Source organism: Erigeron canadensis, chromosome 4, assembly GCF_010389155.1.
Source record: "Erigeron canadensis isolate Cc75 chromosome 4, C_canadensis_v1, whole genome shotgun sequence".
Lineage (NCBI taxonomy): Eukaryota > Viridiplantae > Streptophyta > Magnoliopsida > Asterales > Asteraceae > Erigeron > Erigeron canadensis.
In genome coordinates, this window is record NC_057764.1 from 25,946,717 (window position 1) to 25,958,872 (window position 12,156).

The following is a 12,156-nucleotide window of genomic DNA, read 5'->3' on the forward strand; positions in this document are numbered from 1 at the left end:
AAGACTAGTTTTGCGTATTAATGTTTAAAATTACAATTTTCACTCAAATCAAGATATTTAGTTGTGATCAAAGAATATGAAAACAATCATATTTGTTATATATCTATTTATCATAGGATAACTTATTAAAAATAAACCTATTCTTGTTATGGGCCTGAGACAAATATATGAATGTCAAGTATGGGATCACAAATATGTTCATATTTTAATTCTTAATTATCTTTCATAATAATATCACATTGTAAATATATACTATAACTAAAAAAGAAGGTTGGAGGTACAGTTGACACCACTTAAAACTCTTTTTATGCTTAAAGATCTTTCCTAATTACTCTAAAACTCTTTTTCTTTTTCTTGATTTTTTTATATTTTTTATTTGCTAGTTAAATAGATAATTATATTTAAAACTATATCATAAATCTTTTTCTATCAAAATAAATAGTTTTAGATTTTAAAGATATATAATATTCTTAAAGCTCCCTCAATAAATTAATATATATACAAGCAGAATTTTAATTAATTATCTTCATTCATATTATTCTTTTTCTTCCTAAACAAATCAAGTTAAGTAAATTTATCAAAAAAAAAGAAACATACAGTTTATTTTATACCACTTTAATTTTATGTTTGGTATATTGTTCGTGTTTGTTTATTATTTGATATTTGTTATGTTACTTTTATTTTTCATTTCTTTTAATTTAGTTTGTTGACAATTATAGTTTGATTATGACTTATTCTTCTAATACAAAAGGGTTTATTATTTTAAATTTATTTTGTTCATATTTTGTTATTTTTTACATGTTTTGTTGTTTATTACTTTGATATTTACCTTTAATATATATATATTTTGAGACTATCCGTCCATCAGACGGGCTTGAAGGCTAGTAAAAAAATATAAGTCGAGAAGATAAATAATAATAACCATTTATGTGTGAAAATAAAAATATGTATATGATTTTGTTAAAAAAAATATGGTAAAATAAAAAAATAACCAATTAGAATTTTGGTCCAACAACCAAAAACCATGTAAGGTTAAATATCTATTTCGTAGTTTTATTTATGATAACCTTTAAGGTTGCCAGTATAAATTATTTGAGTGTTATGCGAAAATTTAAAAGGTGGTTTTTCATAAATAAAATATTACCTTTACTAACAATTCTGGTTATCACATAACCCTTTGGAAGAAGAAAGTGAAGATAAGATGATGGTGGTGTGGTGTTCTTGCTTTTGAGAGACAGAAAAAGAGAGAGATAAGTAAGAAAGTGAGAATGAGAAAAATGAATGGGTGGGATGAGGGTTGGGCACTACCACACACACATAATGCCCTCATATTGTAAACAACTAGCTAGTTACAACTTTAAGGGTATCCCGGCTAAACACGTAAATGTAAAATATTACCAAATAAGCTAAGGAACATAAAACCGAATCGACTTTTATCAATCATGTGGTTAAGTCTTGGATTCGCTGATAAGACTTGCTCGCTGAGGATTGGTCCTTAGCGAGCCTTCAACAAGTCTTTAGCGAGTCCAGTGACTCTCTTCAGCGGGTTGTATGCTGCCCAGAATTGTGTGTCAAGGCGGGAGAATTCAAACCAAGTGAAGACAAGAGTCACATGGTGGTTCAACCAACTGTAACTTACCATGTATGGCAAAGTTCAAGTTGGAACCAAAACAAGGGTTTTCTCTCTCATACCTGTTTTGATAAAGAAGACAAAGACTCTTGCATGGAAGTACAAGGAGCCAATGGAACGTCGACGACCACCATCCTATCACTATCAAAGGGAGGCTGTGTTGCCCAATTCCTCTCCTTTATAAAGCAACACAGCCGCTATAACAACACTTTGTGTTTGTCACCTTAAAAGTGTGTGTCACTTATTGTAATTGTCTCTAAGTTTTTAGTGAGTCTAAACTTTACTTTACAATTACATCTCTCGTTCATTTGTATTCTTGTAAGTCAATGTCAACAATATTAACCATGTATTCGTCGTTTATTCAATGATACATATGATTAGACTTGCATAGATTTGTTACATTTGAATTGTTAACCTGTTCGTGTTTATTTACTTTATTGTCTAGTTAATTAAAACACAAGTTTGTGCAATCGTGGACTGTCAAGTGGTATCAGAGCCACCGTTCCTAAATTATTGGAACAAGATCTGTTTGCCTTCTTGGGTTTACATTCAAAATTCTGTTCTTTATCTTGAAAATCTTCTTTTCCTCTAAACAAGAACATGTCTTCTATTCCCAGCCTTGTAAACACACGTGACTTCGGTTATGTGTCTACACCTCCCAAATTTGAGCCCAAAGATTTTGGGTCTTGGAAGGAGAGGATGCTTCTTCACATCGCTGGTGTGGAGCCCTATTTAATGACTATATTAACTGAGGGCCCATACATTCCGATGTACGTCCAAAGAACTCCAGGAGCAACACTTGATGCTCCTGAGATTGTGACTGACTTGGTTAAACCAGAGGTCCAGTGGACGGATGAAGAAAGAAAGTTGGTAAATCTTGATGCAAGACTCAAAAACATGATTATCGTCACTCTTCCCACTGAAATCATGAAACTTGTCATCAAGTATCCCTTTTCAAAGGAAGTATGGGATCGACTGGTCAGCACCTATGAAGATTCTGCTGACCTTATCAAAATCAAGAAAATTGATTTAAAACGTGCTTATGAAAACTTTTTCTCTCTTCCTGATGAAAGTCTTGAGGGCACCTATACTCGCTTTAAAGAGTTGCTCAATGATATGACTAATGTTGGCATTACTCATGATAACTTTGAAGTATGTCACAAATTCATCGACTCTCTTCCTCTTAAGTGGCAAAACTTAAGACAAACTCTTCGTACCACGAAGAAGATTCAAGATTTTGATCTTGAAGAACTCTTTGGTACTCTTCAATTTGAAGAGAGAGCCTTGGCTCAAAACATTCGAGCCTCTGTTGATGCCAGAAGACATGTTGGACCTTCTTCTTCCTCTGTCGGCACGTCTTCTCATCCTATCACTGACCCTCTTGCACTAATCTCTGCTGAGCCCATCAATTTCAATGATGGTTCCAGCCCCTCTAATCTTCCTGGTCCTATTCAAACTCTTGTTGATGAGCTAGATGCTGATGAAAAACAAGAGATGTTTAGTGACTTCATGGGCTTTGCTCTCATTGCTGGAAAGAAATATTCCAGAAAATGGAACAACCGTAAGTCGGTTGCTCCTTATAAAGCTCCTGTTGATAAGTCACAGGAAGAATGCTGGAGGTGTGGCAGAAAAGGCCATTACCAAAAGGAATGCAGAGTTGCTATTCCCACTCCAGCAGCCCCTAAACCTAATTCTTCAAAATCTGCTGATGAATACAGGAATAAATATTATCAGCTTAAAGCAAAAATGGCCGAAACGGAAGATGCCAAAACTCCAGCAAAAGGGCTAGTTGCTGAATAACATGATTGGGCTGACTCGGACGAGTCAGATGATGGAGATTATGTTGATTCTATGTGCCTTATGGCACTCACTGACGGTGATGCACTGACGAAGGATCAAGTCTCCACTAGTCAATGGGTTAATGTCACTGTTAAAAAGGTACACTCTCTTCTTTCTTCTTCTGATAATGACAAGACCAAAATTATTGAGTCTTTGTCTTGTGATCTTCAGTTCGTAGAATCTCTATGTGCTGACCTTCAAGCCAAACTTAACTATGCTAGCTCAGAGTTAAGTGAAAAGTCTGAAAAACTCTCAAAATTATAAAATGCTCATGTCGAACTTCAATCTCATGAGTTAATGACTAAGAAACTTCAACTTGAAAATGAAAATCTCAAAATTGAAGTTTCAAATCTTAAGAAGATTGTGACCTCTTGGTCAAAAGCTTCCAAGTTTCATCATCAGTGCTTGAGTGAGCAAGTTCCTGCTCAAGTACAAGCAGTGATTGGGGGCAATTTTGATGCCGCTGCCTCACTTGCTGACTCATTCAATGATGATGTCAAGCCCGAAATCACTATTCCTCCTTCCTCTTCAGCTTCCATCTCTACTGAGGAGATGAAAAAGTGGTACTTTGTCAAGGGACAAAATGACTACCATGCTGAAGTGGACGCTGGTGCTACTTCTTCCACCAGTGTGTCTTCCTCTACACATGATCAAGGTACTGGTTCATCAACCAGCACCAATAACATGTTCTCTCATCTTCCTATTGTTGGCATGATGCCACATGAAGGAAAAATTCAATATTCTCCTCCAAGAACTTTTAAAGGAGACATCTCAAGTGATGGGTATATACCTATTGCTCCTCAGCAACTCTCTATAAAGGCCGCTGAACCTTTTAAAAGAAGCACTATTGCTGCACCTTATGACTATAGCACTCCTCAGCGAGTACAACCAGTCATTCAGAAATCTTCTTGTGCTCAACCTTCTTCCTCTTATCCACATGAACCTGCTCATGTGGTTACTAAGGACAAACAGCATGAACGTCTAATAAATAGACGAGTTAGGTTCGCTAATGCTAGATATCAGCAAGTTGCTCCCACTAATGTCATACTTGCTGATATCCAATCTTATGTGGCACCTCAAACAGTGCCTGTCAAATCCAATCTAAGGCATAACACTCCTCAAAGGGGGAGAATGCCTTTTCAAAATAGGTCTACTACTCCTCAACAAGGACACTTGCCACATCAGCAAGTGAGACCTATTACTCCACTAAGAGGTCAGTTGCCAAATCAGCATGCGCAATCCTCTATCTCAAACAGGGAGTACCTACCCCATAAGCAAATGAGGTCAGTGACTCCAAGTCGCCTGTCTAGACCAATCACTCCAAATAGAGTAAATCATCCTCAGCAGGGTCCCTCTTCCTCTCACCCTGCTGGAAGACAAGCATGGACCATGATAAGAGGATCACAAAATCCTCAAAATCATCATGGTGAGTCCGTACTTGGTCCTGTCCCTCAGTTGCCCCCTCCTAGGCTTAAACAAAGAAATAAATCCAAGTCTAAGCAAAAGAGCAAGGCTTCTTCATCCTCTTCTCCTCAAATAAATGAGCTTACTCAGCGAGTGAATGATCTTTCATCTCAACTGAGGGACTTTCTCATTCATAATAAAAAAGGCAACTCCTCTGACAAAAAATGCTATCTTTGTAGCAGCAGAGGACATGTTGCCTCTTAATGTGATTCTTTAAGCTCAAGAGATGCTCCTGAAGTAGTTGTACAACCAAACATCTCAATGTCTGCTGAAGCATCTTCTTCCACTACTAGGATCAGTGAGAATCTTACGGAATCAATCTCCAGTGACACCACTTCTGTCCCTGATGTAAATATTGCCGAGTTTATAGCTTCTCGGCGCATTGAATTTCCTCATTCTCAGAGGGTTATTTCCAATGCATGGGGACAACCATCCATGCTAGTTGAATACAGTGCGCCTAACGTTGTTAGTAGCTATGTATCTCTTCGTAATGATGGAACTAATATAATGCCCTCTGTTGAAAATAATGATAACTTTGGTATTGTATCTATGGGAAATCATATCACTCTAGAGGAGGCCTTATCCGATGAGCCTACTGTCACCTCTGAAGTTCCTTTCTTTAATCCTGCTGACATGGCCATGGATAATCAAAGCGAACTCGCCTAAATCCTTTCTTTATATCCATGCAGGGCTCGCTGGGAAAAGGAGTGTGGTATTTGGACAACGGATGTTCAAAACACATGACTGACTCCAAGTCCCTGCTGGATAACTATACAGAGGCACCTGGTCCTACTGTAGTGTTCGATGATAATTCAACTGGACAAACTGAAGGGTATGGACTTCTATCTAATGGCCTTATAAAATTCTCTGAAGTTGGTTATGTAAATGGACTAAAACATAATCTCATTAGCATAAGTCAACTATGTGATGCTGACTATAAAGTGATCCTTGACAAGCATCAAGGCACTGTAGTGAACATAAACAAGGGGGTCGTCTTGGTAGCACCAAGAAAACGAGATGTATATCTTGTGGACTTTACTCCTATCAAGACTGATAGTGAGACTTGTTTTTTTGCTAAGTCAACATCTGAGTTAAATTGGTTATGGCACAAGCGTGTGTCGCATGTAAATTTCAAAACCATTAACTCATTGGCCAAAAAGAACCTTGTTCATGGACTTCCTTCTCTCTCTTTTGAAAAAGATAGACTCTGTGGTGCTTGTGAAAAAGGAAAAAGCCATAGGTCTACCTTCAAAACAAAAGAAGCCAATTCAGTAAAGAGATGTTTTCATCTTCTTCACATGGACCTTTTTGGTCCAGTGAATGTCCAAAGTCTAAAGGGTAGCAGATACACTTTAGTCATCGTTGATGAATACTCAAGATATACTTGGACGTTCTTCCTTCATTCTAAAAGTGATGCTGCTGATGAGATAATTAAATTCATTAAGAAAATGGAAAATCTCAACAGCATAAGGGTTAAAGAACTCCGAAGTGATCATGGCACTGAGTTTAGAAACCACATTCTTGAATCCTTTTGTGCTGATCAAGGGATCTCACAAAATTTCTCTTCTACTAGAACCCCTGAGCAAAATGGTGTTGCTGAAAGACGAAATAGGACTCTCATCGAGGCAGCACGCACCATGCTCAGTGAATCTTCCCTGCCCAGCAAGTTTTGGGCAGAAGCTGTTAACACAGCATGTCACACTCAAAATCGCTGTCTCATTGTCAAGAGACATGAAAAGACAGCATATGAAATCTTGAGAGGTAAGAAACCTCAAATCAAGTACTTTCATGTATTTGGTTGCCCTATCTTCATCCTAAACAATAAAGACCATTTAGGAAAGTTTGATCCTAAAGCTGACGATGGATATTTCGTCGGATATTCTGCCATAAGCAAGGCTTTCAGAGTATTCAATACTCGTCTTCAGAAAGTGGATGAATCCATCCATGTAACTTTTGATGAAAGCTCTTCTGCTCTCAAAGATATCCAATCCTCCTCTACTGAAGAGGTATTCAGTGAATTCAATCATCCTCCTATGGAGGATGTTGACTCATTTACTGATGCTCCTTGCTCGCTGCCTCTTGAAGATCAGCATCTCACTGAGGATGGCTCAGTAGAACCTGAACTAGAGCAAGTCGTTGCTCATATCTATACGATTGAGCCTATTGAGCCCATTTTAAGATCAATCCATATTGCATCAGCCAAATCTAGTTCTCTGGCTAGTGATGTGCAAGTTGATGATCCTGCTAATGAAGAGTTTCATGATGCTTCAGCAAATGCTGAAGAATTGGAGTCTGTTGAGAACCCTAACAGCACTGATAACTCAGTTCCGTCTAGTAGCTAAGCTGATCTCACTCCAACAGAACCCTCTATAACAATCGATTTTACTTCTTATAACCCTCACCCTGCTGCCCCCATCTCTCAGTCTTCCGCTGACACTCTTGGTTCATCAAGTGTTCCTGCACTTAAATGGACATCAAGTCATCCTGCTCACCAAATTATTGGTGATCCTCAGCAGGGAATTACAACTCGATCAGCGACCAGAAATACATGTCTTTATGTAAATTTCTTGTCAATGATCACTCCTAAAAACATTGGAGAAGCAATACTTGACCCATTTTGGGTTGCTGTCATGCAAGAGGAACTTACACAATTTCAAAGACAACATGTTTGGTTCTTGGTTCCTCTACCTCCTGGCAAGGAACCCATTGGTACCAAATGGGTTTATAGAAAATAAAATGGACAAAGATGGTGTTGTTATTCGTAACAAGGCTCGACTGGTAGCACAAGGTTACCTTCAAGAAGAAGGGGTTGATTATGATGAAACCTTTGCTCCAGTGGCCAGACTTGAAGCTATACGCTTATTCTTGGCACATGCTGCTTGTCGAAACTTCACTGTCTATTAAATGGACGTAAAGAGTGCCTTCCTAAATGGAAAACTCGAAGAAGAAGTTTATGTGGAGCAGCCACCTGGTTTTGAAGATCCAGCCAAGCCACACCATGTCTACCGCCTTTATAAGGCTTTATATGGTCTAAAACAAGCTCCCAGAGCTTGGTATGACACACTCTCTGAGTTTCTCCTCTCAAATGATTTTCTTCGAGGATCTATAGACAGCACCCTCTTTATTTATCGAAAGGGTGCTCATGTCTTATATGTTCAAATATACATCGATGACATCATATTTGGGTCCTCTAGCAAGAAACTTTGCAAAAAGTTTAGCTCACTGATGTCTTCTGTGAGTCCACCTAACAAGATGTACACAAGATCAAGATATAACAAGATATAAGGTTAGACAATAATAATCACAAGTTATATCAAGTAACCCGACTGGCAAGTAAATTGAAACTAGATGGGACTAGTTAGAATTACGATCCAGATAATGGATAAAAGTAATAAAGTATGGTTGCTTGAAACTATATAAATTACTAAATATAATCAAGTATTATGGCAATGAGTCAAGATGTATTTTTCAATGTATTTTATTTATTTCCAATAAACAAAATACAAGAGTTGTTGCGGAACAAAGATAATCACACTTGTGAAAGTATCTAAACAACCCAGAAATACAAATGATCTATGTAACGAGGAATTACTCGTAAGAGTACTTAGAGTAATATCACACGTTGCAATTGCCAAAGTTCCAAGCAGTTTTGCAAGTGTGAGAAGTCTTATATTTATAGGCAAAGCATGTCTTGATGACATGGCAAAAAGCCGTACTAAATATGGTTGGATGGATTTGTAGGACAAATCCATAACACGCTTATTTAAGGTAAAGTATGTCAGTTTCTTGATGTGACATGACATACTTTATTCCCAACCTTTTTGCTAAAACTTTCCCAATCCCATGTTGATAGTAATTAACCGGGTAAAGGTAGTTAAAGCTGCAAAAAGACTTTCCTCGTAATTAGTGAAAAAGTGTTGTAAGTACTTTTTCACTGAGTCTCTTCAGATTCAACTTCAGGTAAGATCTTCTCTGAGCTCTGCTTCTGAGATGATCTTCTTCCTCAGTCTTCAGTCTTTGACTTTCGTCTGAACGTCTTCAGTGTTGGTTGATTCTGAATCTGAAGTGAAGCTTCAGTGAGCTATATTCTGAATGACTTCAGAATCCTGAGCAAGCTTTCTTTACTGAGCTTCAACTATTTTGAACAAATTATACTTAGTCGATTTTCGACCTAACAAATTCCCCCTATTTGTTCTAAAATAGTTCATGTATTTTAGACTTCTATCTATACAAGTTTGTAAGTCTAAAAGTACAAGTTTTTGTTTAAGTTGTAAAAGTATTTCTAAGGACATCTCATAGATCACGATGCCTTAAGAAAAATTTTCTTGTTTGTTTTCTAACTTAAACTATTTTCTAATAATATGATGTAACTTGCAACTATATAAAAGATACTGAGATGATTGTTCAGTTACAAGTACAGAAATGAAGTGAAATGGAAAATATTTACAAGTACAAATATTTACAAAGAGATACACTACTTCTTTGCAGGCCTTGAGCCAGAAGGACCTTCAGTAGCTATTCTCTTAGGAGAGCTGATCTTTCCAAATAGCCTTTCCTCCATCTCAACCTTGGCCTTCATTTTCTGTTGGATCTTCAGCATCCAGGCGCCATTCAGATGAGACTTCGGTTTTCCCTTCAGCGCATTGATCATCTCCTTATGCTCAGAATACCCAAATTTATGCACCGACACTTGCTCATACTCTTCTTCAGCTCTACCTTCTCTTTTCACAGTCAGATTAAACAGCTTCAGACTATCTTCCTTCAGAATTTGCACATCCAGGATCTTTGCAGGATGACACCTGTGTTTCATGTAGTAATCATACTGATCCTTCTCATGTTTATCCTTTACCTGAGCAACTTCTTTGGAAATGGGTATGAATGTAGAGAGGTCAGCATCTCAAGCAGTTTTTCTTGAAGTCCTTGGGCCAGTAAGTTTGGGCTTCTGGGGTGGCCTGTAGATTTCCTTTTCAGCTTTCAGAACACTGGACATTATTTCTTTCTTTTTAATCTCCATCTCTTTCTTTCTATTCTTTATCAAGTCTTCAATAGATATCTTGAAAGTGAGATGGTCCAGTTTCTGTTCCAAGGGAGAATACTTCATCCCATATTCATATTCTGCCATATCCACCAAGGCTTTCTGCACTCTTGAGTCATGCTTGATCTTCTGATATCTTTCTTTAGTAAGACCAAGAGCTGCAGCATCCACCAGATCAATGGTACCCATTGCCAAGTGTTGGGCCCTTTCTCTTTCTTGAGTCTCTCTCCACATAATGAATTGATTGGAGACTTGTTTTTGAAGGGCTTCCAACTTTTTCTGATCAGCTTCCAAGTCTGGCAATGGATAACCATGCTCATCCACGTTTTCACCAACCACAAAGCCAGAGTCCTTGGCCCCCTTTTTCTTTGGCTCCTCAACCATCTTTGCTTTGCCTTTATCTTTCCTTGATGGTTCAGATGGTTGAGGTTCAGATTGTACCTTTGGTTGTTCCCCCTTAGATCCAGATGTCCTTTTGGTTGCTTCAATAAATTCTTGAGAGGTGGCCAGCAACCCAATTGGCACATCACTTCCTCCTTTGGGAATCTCTGCAGGCATCCTTGCATATAAGTCGATAGCCTGTTGCATGCTTTGCAGAGGTTCCCAATTCTGCTGGGAAATACTATCAGAAATTCCCTTGGACATAGTCGCAAACTGAGCTCTTAATCTGAAAGAAGAGTTCAGATTTAACTTCTCATGCTCCAGGACTTCCTTCAGTAACCCCTTGTCTTCTTCAGATAACATACCAGAGGGAGGAGGAGTAACAACTTCAGAAGTTTTCTTGAGCAGGGCCAGGATTTCATCCAGTTGCTTTGACTGGTTCTGAACTTGTTTATCAAGAGTTGACACAGAGTTTTTCATTTCAGTTACAGCCCTGTCAACCTTGTCATTTGTTGCTTTAGATACTTCAGAAACCAGCACCCTGACCCTCTCTTCAACTTTGTCAGCCACCGACACTAAAATCTGAGAAATTAGATCTTCAGAAAATATAGATTTCAGTGTCGCAGAAACTTTATCACCAACTGAGGCACCAAGAGACTCTTCATCAACACTGGGCTTCTTCACCAACTCACCTACTTCCTTTTCAAGTGCCAAGAATGAACCTTGGATCATTAACAACCAGGATTGCAGATTCGCAACTACTGAACTCTGCACATCCCTCTTGGTCAACTTGAAGGCTTCACCAATAGCCCTACTTAATCCATTGCATGAGGACACCAATTCATGTAACTTCCCAACCACCAAGCTCTCATTTACTGCAATTCTTGTAAATTCATTACCCATAATACTTTGGGCATCCTTCAAATCTGCTAGAGACTTGGTGTTGGCAGCTAGAGATCTTGATAAGCCTTCAACCTGAATGAGAAGGTTGTGGACTGCATTTTGTGACTTTTCTAGCTGAGCTTCCATGCTTAGAGGTGCAGCAGTTGAAGTGGAAGCTGAAGCAACAAATGGAGTTGTTCTGAAACTCGCCAGAGATTTCTCCAAAATTCTTTCTGAAGGACCATCAGACTCGGTCTCAGAATCAAGCTCTTTCTCTTGTTCTTCTGGCAGCTCATAAGTCCTCCTTGGTGGAGCATCATGGATTTGAGGGTGAAGAAATTGAGAAGGTGGTTGATACGGTAGATCGAGATCAATGAATTGTTGTTGTTGTTGTTGTTGTGATTTTTGTTGTTGTTGTTGTTGTGATTGTTGTTGTTGTTGTTGTTGTTGTTGTGATGATGGTTCTACAAAATGAGTGAGGGTTGGCTCAGAATCTGAAAGATTCTCCCCCAGTAATTGTTCATCAAAGACGAAGTCTTCGAGGTTTCCCTCGGGTAGCTCATCTTCATCCCAGACATTCACATCCTGGTCAGATATGCTCTGGTCTAGATTCCCAGAATCCAGACCAGCACCCAGTTCAGCAGCCGCTTCAGCAGGTGCATCGTTACTGGTCAGAGATGGAACTGCTTCAGACGATACCAGTTGTGCCTCAGTAACTCTTGTGCTGGATCCAAGAGTCTCATCATCGGCCGCAGACTTTGAAACCTCCATTCCTCTGGGTATCACCTGAGAAATATCAAAAGTTTGTGCAAGCAAAGAGTGTAAGATTTGTGAAGTTACAGGGAGTGCATGTGCAGACACAACTTCTAATGTGTGTTGGGCTGACACACCAATATCTTCACCATCTCCTCCTAAAGAAGTTTTG